Below are 10,589 nucleotides of genomic sequence, written 5' to 3' on the forward strand. Positions count from 1 at the left end.
TTCTCTCATGCCTGGGTTTCTGTACAGACTCTGATAATGCAGGCTCTGATTGTGACTTATATGTATATGGATCATGGGTTTCTGGATTAGAAGTCTTGTCCTGTTGTACACATGCTCCTTCACAGGATTCATCACCACTTTGTTCTTCAAATTCATCTCCTCCTGAAACACTCTGCTCATAGTGGTCAAGTCTGTGTCTGAGTTCTGCTACAATACCTTTCAGCTGTGCCAGTTCTTGCTTTAAAAGGACGGCTTCTGGAGGTGAAGGACAGGCTCCTCCATCCTGTGCAAGGGCCTGGCTGTAAAGCTGGGTTTGGTAGTCTCTGAGGTAACCAGTTGGCCTCCTCTCTTGTCATGGCCTTCCATGTGTTTCTTCGTCTGATTCGGCTCTAGGATCCATACCCAGTCCAGAGGTCGATCCGGCTCGAAGAACCATGAAAAAGACTGTCTTTAGGGTTTGGACCTCTGTCTGGTGTGCACATTTAAACACTGGATCCAAGAGCCATTTCAATCATTTATTTTTGAAGGATGAATGGGTGAAGGGATGAATGGACGAATGGATGAATGGGTAAATGGATGATTTTCTGTATAAAGGAATACACGATTAAAATACTGCCATACATGTGACAACCAGCTAAGTTAACAAAGGAAATAATCTGCTTACATTTTTATGCATCCACCGAAGGCCTAAAAGGAGTAATACTCTGTCACAGAATCTATTTAAACAAAGAAATTAATATACAACAAATGTTACTCAACAGAATTGGGTATAAATAAACTCAAATAGAAGCAGAGGCAAACAAACAGCAGATAACAGAGTGTCTTACTGGTGTGGCAGCATGGCTGAGAACAAAGGGGGATCTGTGGAGAACACACAGCCTTTTATCACCTCCTTAGCTCCTCCCCTGTTCAGGTGAGCTTTTCTACCCACACCCACACACTAACTAAACTCTCTGGATCAGAGATTCTTTAACAAGAGTAGTGCCTGTTGGTTCCGGGAGAGGGCGTAGTGCATTGCTAAAACACCCAGTGATAGACAGCGTCAGTTCCGCTTGAAATCTCCCCCAGATAATGCCGTGAAGCAGTACTGCAGCAGAGTTGGAAACGTGAGGAAAAAAACTTAAGTTGAAGTGTTGATGTTGAAACTCCGGCGATTTAGTGCCCTGTTCTGAAAGTTAAGATATTGTACACATAAAACCAGTCGGAGTTATAAGGGTATTGTTACATGGTTATGAGTTTTCTCTGTTTTTTTATGCAACTGTTGTGCTTAGGAAAAGCTGCTAACGCTAACTGCTAATCGCTAACGCGATTGCTAATGACTAAGCTAGCAGTCTTTTGCTTATGCTACGGCAGAAATATTTATAACGGCTAGGGAATTAGAGCGCTGCTGATTTTTAGCATGGTCACTTTATGATAAGTTCAGTTTGATATGTTTATTTAATTCATGTTTGTCACTGCAGTGGAATGTATTAAAAAACACTATAACAATTTGGTTAAAAAAAGAGATGGTTAAGGTAAATATGGTCTGTTAATTCATGGTAAATACTGTTATAAGTGATTACATTGTATTTGAAGTATACCTTCAGTAGTAGGCTATACATGATTGACTGATTGTTAAAAGATAATCGTTGAGATTTTATATAAGAAGGAGAGCGTTAGACAAAACAATTTATTTCTCTGCACTATTTGTGTAGGTTGTTTTTTTTTTTTTGTCACGTGAACTGCACGCTACATATGATCATATGATCTGATGAACCAGTTGATGGCGAGCCCAGCCCAGCGCGACGGTGGACGGTTCTGGAGACGGTGTGGCCAGCCATAGGAGTCCCCACTGAGAGCGTCTGCTTGCGGATCAGATAAGAGATACATTCACAATCCTAACTCTACCCAGGTGGAGTACCTACAGGAGTAGAACACTGGACATAGATATAAAAAGAGACACAGACAGAACTGCTGAACCTTCAGCTCCTTAGCAGAAAGGAGCAACGAGCTAACTGAGCTCAAATAGAAAGGACTGACCAACTTTATTCTTTTGTTTTTTATAAATCTTTATTTTATTTATTTTGCATATTAGCTGCAGAATTGTCAATTTAGTTTCTTTAGTTTTCCTTTGATGTGGTAAGACAATAAAACTGCCAACTCTTCATTTAAACATTACTTCCTTGTGAATTGTTCGGGAATTATTCTTTACGGGCCTAGATAGTTGTAGGTAACGTCCTCGCTCTAGAATATTAACAGTAGAGGTGCTACATGTGCATGCTTCAGATCATTAAAGTCTTTGTACACATTCATTGCACAGTGCAAAGTGCAGATTATACTATGGCTGCAAGCAAGACAAGTCTCAGGCTGGGGCATGTTGTTCTAGGGTTTCACGCTGCCTGTGGTGAAAGGAGATGCTGTCCAGTCTTCAGAATGTGTATCAGGTATGTCACTTCAGGCAGACAACACTATAGCTTACACAAAGAAGATTTGTGGCCACACTCAGCCTGTCTTTACAGAGTCAAGGTGGAGTCAGAAAGACAAGCATCCTTTGGTGGAGAAGCTGAAATTGGATATTGAAGTTGGTATTACGCTTTTATTACTGGTTTGCAAATCCTGAACAGGTTATGTACAAATTGAGCATTGCACGGATCTGCAGTTTCAACCAACACACCTCGATCTACAGAAGACTGAATCACACCTTATTTTTTTCTTTTTCAAATGGTACTATTTCATTGTAGACAGCTTAACATTATCTTACACTGTCTTTTGTGACTTTGATCTTTAGCTCATAAAATGTCTTAAATGAACTTCAGAAAAATCAGAAAGGGTCCACATTATTAATAATATGTTCGGAACAATGACCTTTAGATGTAAAGGTCATCATCCTGGTATTGGCCTGTGTGTGAGAGAGAGAGTCGACTACAGCTTTTCTCAGTGATTGCATCATGCTAACATATTTTGGTTCACCACCACGTGTCACTGCTCCAATAACATGGATACGAGTCAGGTAGTTTTATTTTTATGTAACCACAAAAAGGAAAAATTGAAAAAAAAAATGTTCACACTTCAGTCACTCTTGGGCATCTGGAGGATTAAATGTTACTTTACAATGACGCATGATGCAAAACAGCCCTCATACCAGACATCAATGATGCACGTGCTGGTGAAAGTACGTAACACTAAAATTTGGCAATGACCAGCAGTACAAACAGCCAATGGTCAGTTTTAGAAACTGAACTACCTATAATGCCCTGTCATCAGAAATGGTTAGAAACAATCCACCTGGAACACAATGAGTGATAGTATGTAGTGGACCAATCAAATCACTTGTCTCTCCAAACCTTTCACTGCTACAGTAGATTTTTTTCAGTGGTTCTGCAATAGGAATGCCCAAGACTTTTTAAGTAGAAACACAACCAAAAGTTGGTGGACACTCTTGCTCATTAGCTTTAATTGCTGAAATAGTAGCTCCGTTATCAACCAGAATATGCCCAGCAGTACCACTAAGCTCAATTAGCATAGCTGGATCTTCAGAGGGAGTCAACTTGTTGGTGCTTGTTTATTTTGATTTCTTTGTAAACCTCACACATTTACTACACATTACATTTACTTTTTGCACATTTACATACATACATTTTTCTATTCACTTACTGTGTCTTTATTAATACTATTTTTGTAGCAATTTTTACTTTTTACGTATTTACTTCCTTTTTCCTCCTGAGTGTTAGGCAGTTGTAACAAAGCAGGGATTTGTTGTCATATTCCTATCTATGGACGCGCAAGGGGCTACCTCTCTGTGGACAGTAGCTGTTTGTCCCTGCACTTCCACGAAACTGAGTCAGAAGCTCAATTGTCTGTTTTTATTCTTCTGTGCCTTGTTAGATGTGTTAGGATTAGATAGTTCTCTCCCTCATCCCTTGTGTTTCTCCTGTTCCTTGGAGTTTCTTGTTTGTCCTGTTTGTCTCTCTATCTGTCTGAGTGTGTGTGCACCAGCCAGAGCTTGGAGTTCCAGTTTCTCCATTCCGCCAATTCTCCTTCACACCTGTGGTTAATCACCTCATCAATCCACCTGAAGACAGCAGTACTGAAAGACCGATCCTGCACTCTACTGGATTTTCCTCATACTGGTTTTCCTGTAACTCATTATTGTTCTACAGAATTTACAAACTCAGGTGTGTTCATTTGTCTTCTTGTCTTCATCCAGTTGTCAGCAGGGGCTCAGTGCTGAGCTGTGGTCAGTCTGGGTTTTGAGGGGTTCCATCTGTAGTCTTGGGGGTCCATTCTGGACCACTCCAGCCAGGGGTGGTGTTTAAGTGTAAATAGTGCAAATATCATTTTAATGAAGGAATGAGGCAAGAAGAAATTTATTATTAATACTCGTTTATTGATTGTGGTCTTGTGGAGCTGTGGGGTCCATTTTGGATCACTCCAGCCAGGGGTGGTGTTTAAGGGCCTCCAGCGTGGGTCGGGCCTCCGGGCTTTTGACCAGACAGCTCAGCAGAAAACCCTGGCAGTCTGTCAGATAAACAGGGGTCATTTTAAACACAAATACTGTACTCTGTGTGTGTGTGTGTGTGTGCCTGTGCTTGACTGTACAGTACATATGTTTTTATGACTTACCAAAGGAAAGATCATCTCTGATTTCAGGGTTTTTATGGACAATCTCAGTGCTGTTGCTGAAGGGGAGAAATCTATGCAGCATCCCAAACAGAACTACACCAAGCTGCCAAACTGTAGATGGTTCAGCCCTGTACCACCCACTCTCAAACGACTCAGGGGGGCTGTACTCATAGGTGCCTAAAATCCACACAGAGACAAGAAGATGGTGATGGACTGAGGTAGAGGAGAGAAACAGCAAAGATGCTGGTCTGGCTTGAAGAACAGCACTATAAGGAGAGCCTACCTTGATCAGCAATATATAATCCGTCTGACAGAAACGTGCCACAGCCAAAGTCAATAAGTCGGACACACGGGACATCAGAGCTGGTTTCAATGAGAATGTTGTCCGTCTTAATGTCCCTGTGGAACACACCTTTGGAGTGGACCTCAATGAGAGCATCCACCAGCTGTTTGGCAATGGTCTGAGAGAGAGAGACGAAGAGACATGTAGACTGTGAGACATGCTGGGTGTGGATGTAAACACAGATGCACACTGGTTGTAAATTGCATATTGAGTCTGTATAAGACTTCAGCATCACACTAGATTGACACAGGGTATTTCACACACTGCACAAACACTGAATACACATGCCATCATCTACTTACCTTAGCCTCATGTTCCTGCATACAAAATTCTTTAGAGTTGATATACTCTGACAAGTCCAAACAAGGGACTGGCCTCTCTAGGACAAGAATCAGATCATAGTCCAGATCGTACCAGTCCAGCAAGGGCACAACTGCACTGGTTTCTCCTGCCGCAGGTTTGACTTTGAGCAGCAGTGCCACTTCCAGAGGGACCACGCAATGCTTTCCATCCAGAATCTTAAGACATAGAGTGACAGAGAGAAAAGAAATAATAAAACCTTTGTCTATACATGTGCATAAAAGTAAATCTCTTAACTCTTAGATTGTATCAGGTACAAGAGAAACCTGTAAATGCTCCAAGCATTTCAATAATGTACAGACATGTTGGCATTAGGACAAAGAACAAATCACTTACCATTGATGTGCGTGGGACATCAAACTGGGAGATGTGTTTTATGGCCACCTACGGGACAGAAACACAGACATTTCAATAGCTTGTGCTACAGAAAGCGTGGCTACATGCATCTGTGTGTACGTGTGTGTGTGTCTTACAGGCAGATTGTCGTCTTTGCGGTGGCCTGCATAGACTGACCCATAGCCTCCTGCACCCAGCAGTTGCTCCTCCGTATATTTGGACTCAAATGCAACTGGAGAAACCACATACAAACTGATTGATTATACATGTTCACAACTTTCTCTGACTACACTAAGAAACTAGCTTAGCTTAACTGATGGAATACGCAATTCATTTTTCAGCCATTTCTATCTCATCTCACCTCTGCTATGAGGCGGGGCAGTGTTTACAGATGAAGAGGTGCCAGGTTCGTCACTGGAATTGGTGCTCTGGGGGCTGGTGCCATCAGAGGGTTTGGTGGTCTTTCTGCTCCTCTTCCTGGGTTCCTCTCTTTCTTCAGACTTCCTCTTTCCACTCTTCCTCCCTTCAGCTTCAGCTGGGGTGGATGTGGAGGCATCCACCCCAGCTGAAGCTGAGGGGCTTGGGGTTCCTCTGCTTCTCTTCGTCGGTCCATCGCTGCTCTCGTCGAAGGTGGACTTTCTCTTTCCGCTCTTCTGGGTCTCCTGTGTTCCCTCTCCATCTCCAATGCTGGGTGCAGGAAGGCTCAAAGTTTCTGTTGAGACAATGTGATGACCAAGAAAAAGACTGTGAGCATGTTTGCTTCACTTGTAGCTGGTTTCAGAGTTGAGACACGAGTTTGGGGAGTTAATACCAAACTGTGCACACGTTTATCTATGCACCACTCAGACCTCTAAAACAATGCATCTGCAATCAGACATGAAGTTCAACACAAGTCTGATCTCAGGTGATTTTGCTATAAATGTTTTGACTTCACACAAGTTTTAGGAGTCAACTTCAGCTGCTTATCCTCACCCTCAAACTCCTCTTTTAGTTTAGCATTTACTTTTTAAAACACAGATTTAATGAATCTTCCTATCATTTTTATCTCCTCTAACCTGTAGTGTCAGGTGGGCTGCTGTACACTGAGGGTGTACTGGGGGCGTGACTGGTTGAAGGCCCACTGAAAGTCTGGCTGCAGTCTTTGGAGGGACTTTGACTTGTCCTGCTCCTCTTACTGGCTCTTTCAAGATTCTCCTCAGGGTTTCTCTTGGAGGTCATCTTGTTTCCATGTTTTCTGCAGTCCTCGGCTACATAGATGACGGGGTCAGTGTGGCATTCTGCAAGAACAAAAAAGATCATTTCGTTTGCTTCATGTGCTTTATGTGTATTGTCTAATGTGTGAATGATCATTACCCTGACAGCTGAATCATATGGATTAACAAGTAAGAGAGAGGCAGTTTTTGCCAGGAGTTTGTCCTCATTACTCACTCAGTTGTCTACTGGAAGCCAGACACCGAACAGAACGTATTGTTGGCCACGTTTTCGAATTCATGACTCTCAAACAGTAAAGCTTGACGGTTGAATCTCCAAAGTACTGTGCTTGTCCAAGTATAGTACCTGTCTGCTTACAAGCTGGTGCTCGGAATGTTCTGATCTCACAGCTATGACCTCACAATGTGCTACTGCGTGTGAAGTTCTACTCATTAAAATGCAGAATGTCAAGTCAAATCTAAACACACAAATACATTTAATCCAAAATAAAAATGTGATGTGGTTTCTGTGGTACCTGAAACACAAGCAACAGTGATAGATAAAGATTCTTCATTCATCAGTCATATCAAAGCATGGTTAGGGGCCAAATGTCATGATCTGTCTGCAGACATAAACTAATACTAGTGCTAGTGTCTCTCAGTCTAATTGTACTGATGTGTCAGTTGACATCTGATGTCCTTTAGCCAAAAAGTGACACTAGAAGGGTCAAAACATGCATCAGTTACTGTACTATGTACAATTACATTTCCACACATCAGAACCATGACATGCATAGCACTCATTCATAACATGTTCAATTCAAGTTCAATTTTTATTTCGGTTACATACATCTTATAAAATAATTTCACACAACTGTCACAGTGAATAACGTAAAAAGGAATAGGCTAAAGCACAAGGTTTACTATTTCCTATCCTATACCATCCAAGGAATAACCCAGAATATCAACAACAAAACAAAGAAAAATTAAATAAAATAAAGAACTATATTAAACCCTGAATTCTAATCCTTAACTGTTTTGCATTTTATGGGCTCACATTATAGGAATTAATTACTTGACAGTTTTCTTGAACCCTAACAGGGAACAGCATAATTTCAATTCATCTTGAAGTCCATTCCACAGTTTGACACAAAAACTGAAATACATCTATATTTTATATTTGTTCTCACTTTGCACATTTTAAACATAAACAGTCCTCTTAATTATATATATTATATAATTTCCTTCTCTTAATTGAAATAGTCTGAATGCAAATATGCTATTGTTCACCACCCGAAAAAACACTTCCAGTGTCTGGAAATACACAATATTCATGAATTTTAAAAAAGAGGATCCGATAAACAATTGATTAGTTGGTTGTTGGTATCCAACATTGTTTAATATTCTAATGGCTCTTTTCTGAAGTTTAATAATTGGGTCAATTTTTGTTTTATATGAATTTCCTCAAACTAAAGCACAATATGACATGTAAGGCGGAACAAGTGAAGAATACAGAACATCCAGACATTTTTTATTTAACAAATCTCTTACTTTATAAAGAACAGCAACTGATACAGATAGTTTCCATTTGATATATTCTAAATGTGGCTTCCAACACAGTTTATGAGCTATAATCACTCCCAGAAACTCATTTACCCTTTCAATTTTAACACAATTTAAATTCAGTTGTATGTCACAGCTGGCCTTAATATCACCAAACACCATAAATTAAGAATAAATAATAATAAATAATAAAGTATAAACAACTTAGGTCCCACTATTGAACCTTGTGGAACACCACAGGTTACTCTTTTCATCTGTGATTCAATATTATTAATTTTTACATACTGAAACCTATTGTTTAAATAACTTTTTAACCAACATTGTGCAACACCTCTTATACCATATTGTTCACATTTCTGCAGAAGTAAGGAGTGATCGATAGCATGAAATGCTTTACTTAAATCAATAAACACACCCACAGCGTGCTCTTTCTTATCTATTGCTGTGGCTATATGTTCTACAAATTCCATCACTGCCAGAAATGTAGGTCGATTACTCCTAAAACCACACTGATGGTCATTTAGATGCTTATATTTCTCAATAAAGGCATCAAGTCTTTCAACAAATAATTTTTCCAGTATTTTAGAAAATTGAGGTAGCAATGAAACAGGTCTGTAATTTGGTAGTGTGCTTATCACAATTTTATAAACTGGAATCACTTTAGCTATTTACATTTTATCGGGAAAAGTACCTGTTAAAAAAGATTTGTTACATGTGTAGGTAAATGGTTCAGTGACACAATTAATTACTCTTTTTATGAGTGACATATCAACAGTATTACAATCAGTAGATGTTTTATTCTTAAACTTTCGAACATGGTAGTTTATGTAAATGAAGTTAACAGTGTATGGGAAACAGAGGTTTAATATATGCATGAGAGAATAATGTCATATTTGAAACTTAACTCATTAAATCCTGTGCTGAAGACCGGTGCGCACTCTTGAGACTGTCAGTGTCAAACTCCCATGCGTCCTATCTTTGCACACATGGTATTGCCGCTCATCAAAAAGAGATAATGGCTCTTAAACTGAAAAAATGTACCATAGAGATTTGCACTCTTTGTTATTTAATCCTGGTGCTGTTTGTTGATGTATTTTTTATTTCTATGTTCCTATGTAAAAGGTTTACTTGAAATAATAAGAGAAATAAAAACATGTAATGAAAAGTTATGTAGATGCTTGATTATTTTAGAAAGAAAGATATGAGCACATTTTGCAAAAAAAAAATTGAAAAGCCAACAAAAGAATGCAATAGATGCTATAGAACAGCTTTTGCATTAGTATTTCTTAAGCAGGTGTCAAGTAACCCAACCTGGAACTTGTTTCACACACTGCATGTGACTTGGCTGTAGCGCGAAAAAAATTTCACTCAGAAGATTTTTTTTTACTTTAATCCATGAATATGTGTGTAACCCACATGAAACATGTCGTGATTGACTGTTGTGACATGTTTTGACCACTGGTTGGCAGTACCTGTTAATAGTCAATTCAACACGCAATATAACAAGGTAGAGTGAGACCTGTATGAAGGAACAGGGTGTGTTTTATTAAAATGTGGTGACTGGCTCTGAACATGGCCTCATCATTTCCAACACGAACATAACATGGTACCAGGAGTAAATTGCAAGAGACGACATGGATTTAAAACCGCCGGAAAGCTTGAAGCTAGCGGGGAATGTCGACGAACACTGGCGCACCTTCAAGCAGCAGTTCCACTGGTATGTTGCGGCTATGGGACTCGAGGCAAAGCCCGACGCAAGAAAGGTAGCGCTACTGCTAACGATAGCGGGGCCACAGGCCATAGAAGTATTTAACACGTTCGTGTTTGACGATCCTGGTGATGAGGAAAAGTTGGATATAGTGCTGGGCAAATTTGATGCTCATTGTTCCCCAAAGAAGAACGAGACGTACGAGAGATACGTGTTTCGGTCTCGCACACAGCGGGAACACGAGCCCTTCGATAGCTTCCTGACGGATTTGCGGCTAAAGGCGCAGTCCTGCAACTTCGCGACGCTGAAGGACTCCATGATCCGGGACCAGATTGTCTTCGGCGTGGAGGATAATAAGGTCAGAGAGAGGCTACTACGGGAGACGGAGCTGACGCTGGCGGGCGCCATTAAGATCTGCCAGGCGAGTGAGCTGTCCCACAAACATGTGAAGACATTCAACGAGATGTCTGCAGGAGCTTCGGCGAAA

General features: G+C 40.4%; 1 long non-coding RNA gene across 1 annotated transcript; it reads right to left on the bottom strand.

Moving 5' to 3' along the window:
* Positions 1-523: 523 nt before the first annotated feature.
* LOC121183618 lies at positions 524-969 on the bottom strand. The gene is made up of 3 exons (XR_005894211.1): positions 828-969; positions 665-716; positions 524-584 (listed from the first exon to the last, which is right to left on the bottom strand). It is a non-coding gene; the product is annotated as an uncharacterized LOC121183618 (long non-coding RNA).
* Positions 970-10,589: the final 9,620 nt, after the last annotated feature.

This window comes from Toxotes jaculatrix, chromosome 6 (assembly GCF_017976425.1).
Source record: "Toxotes jaculatrix isolate fToxJac2 chromosome 6, fToxJac2.pri, whole genome shotgun sequence".
NCBI classification, from domain to species: Eukaryota; Metazoa; Chordata; class Actinopteri; family Toxotidae; genus Toxotes; species Toxotes jaculatrix.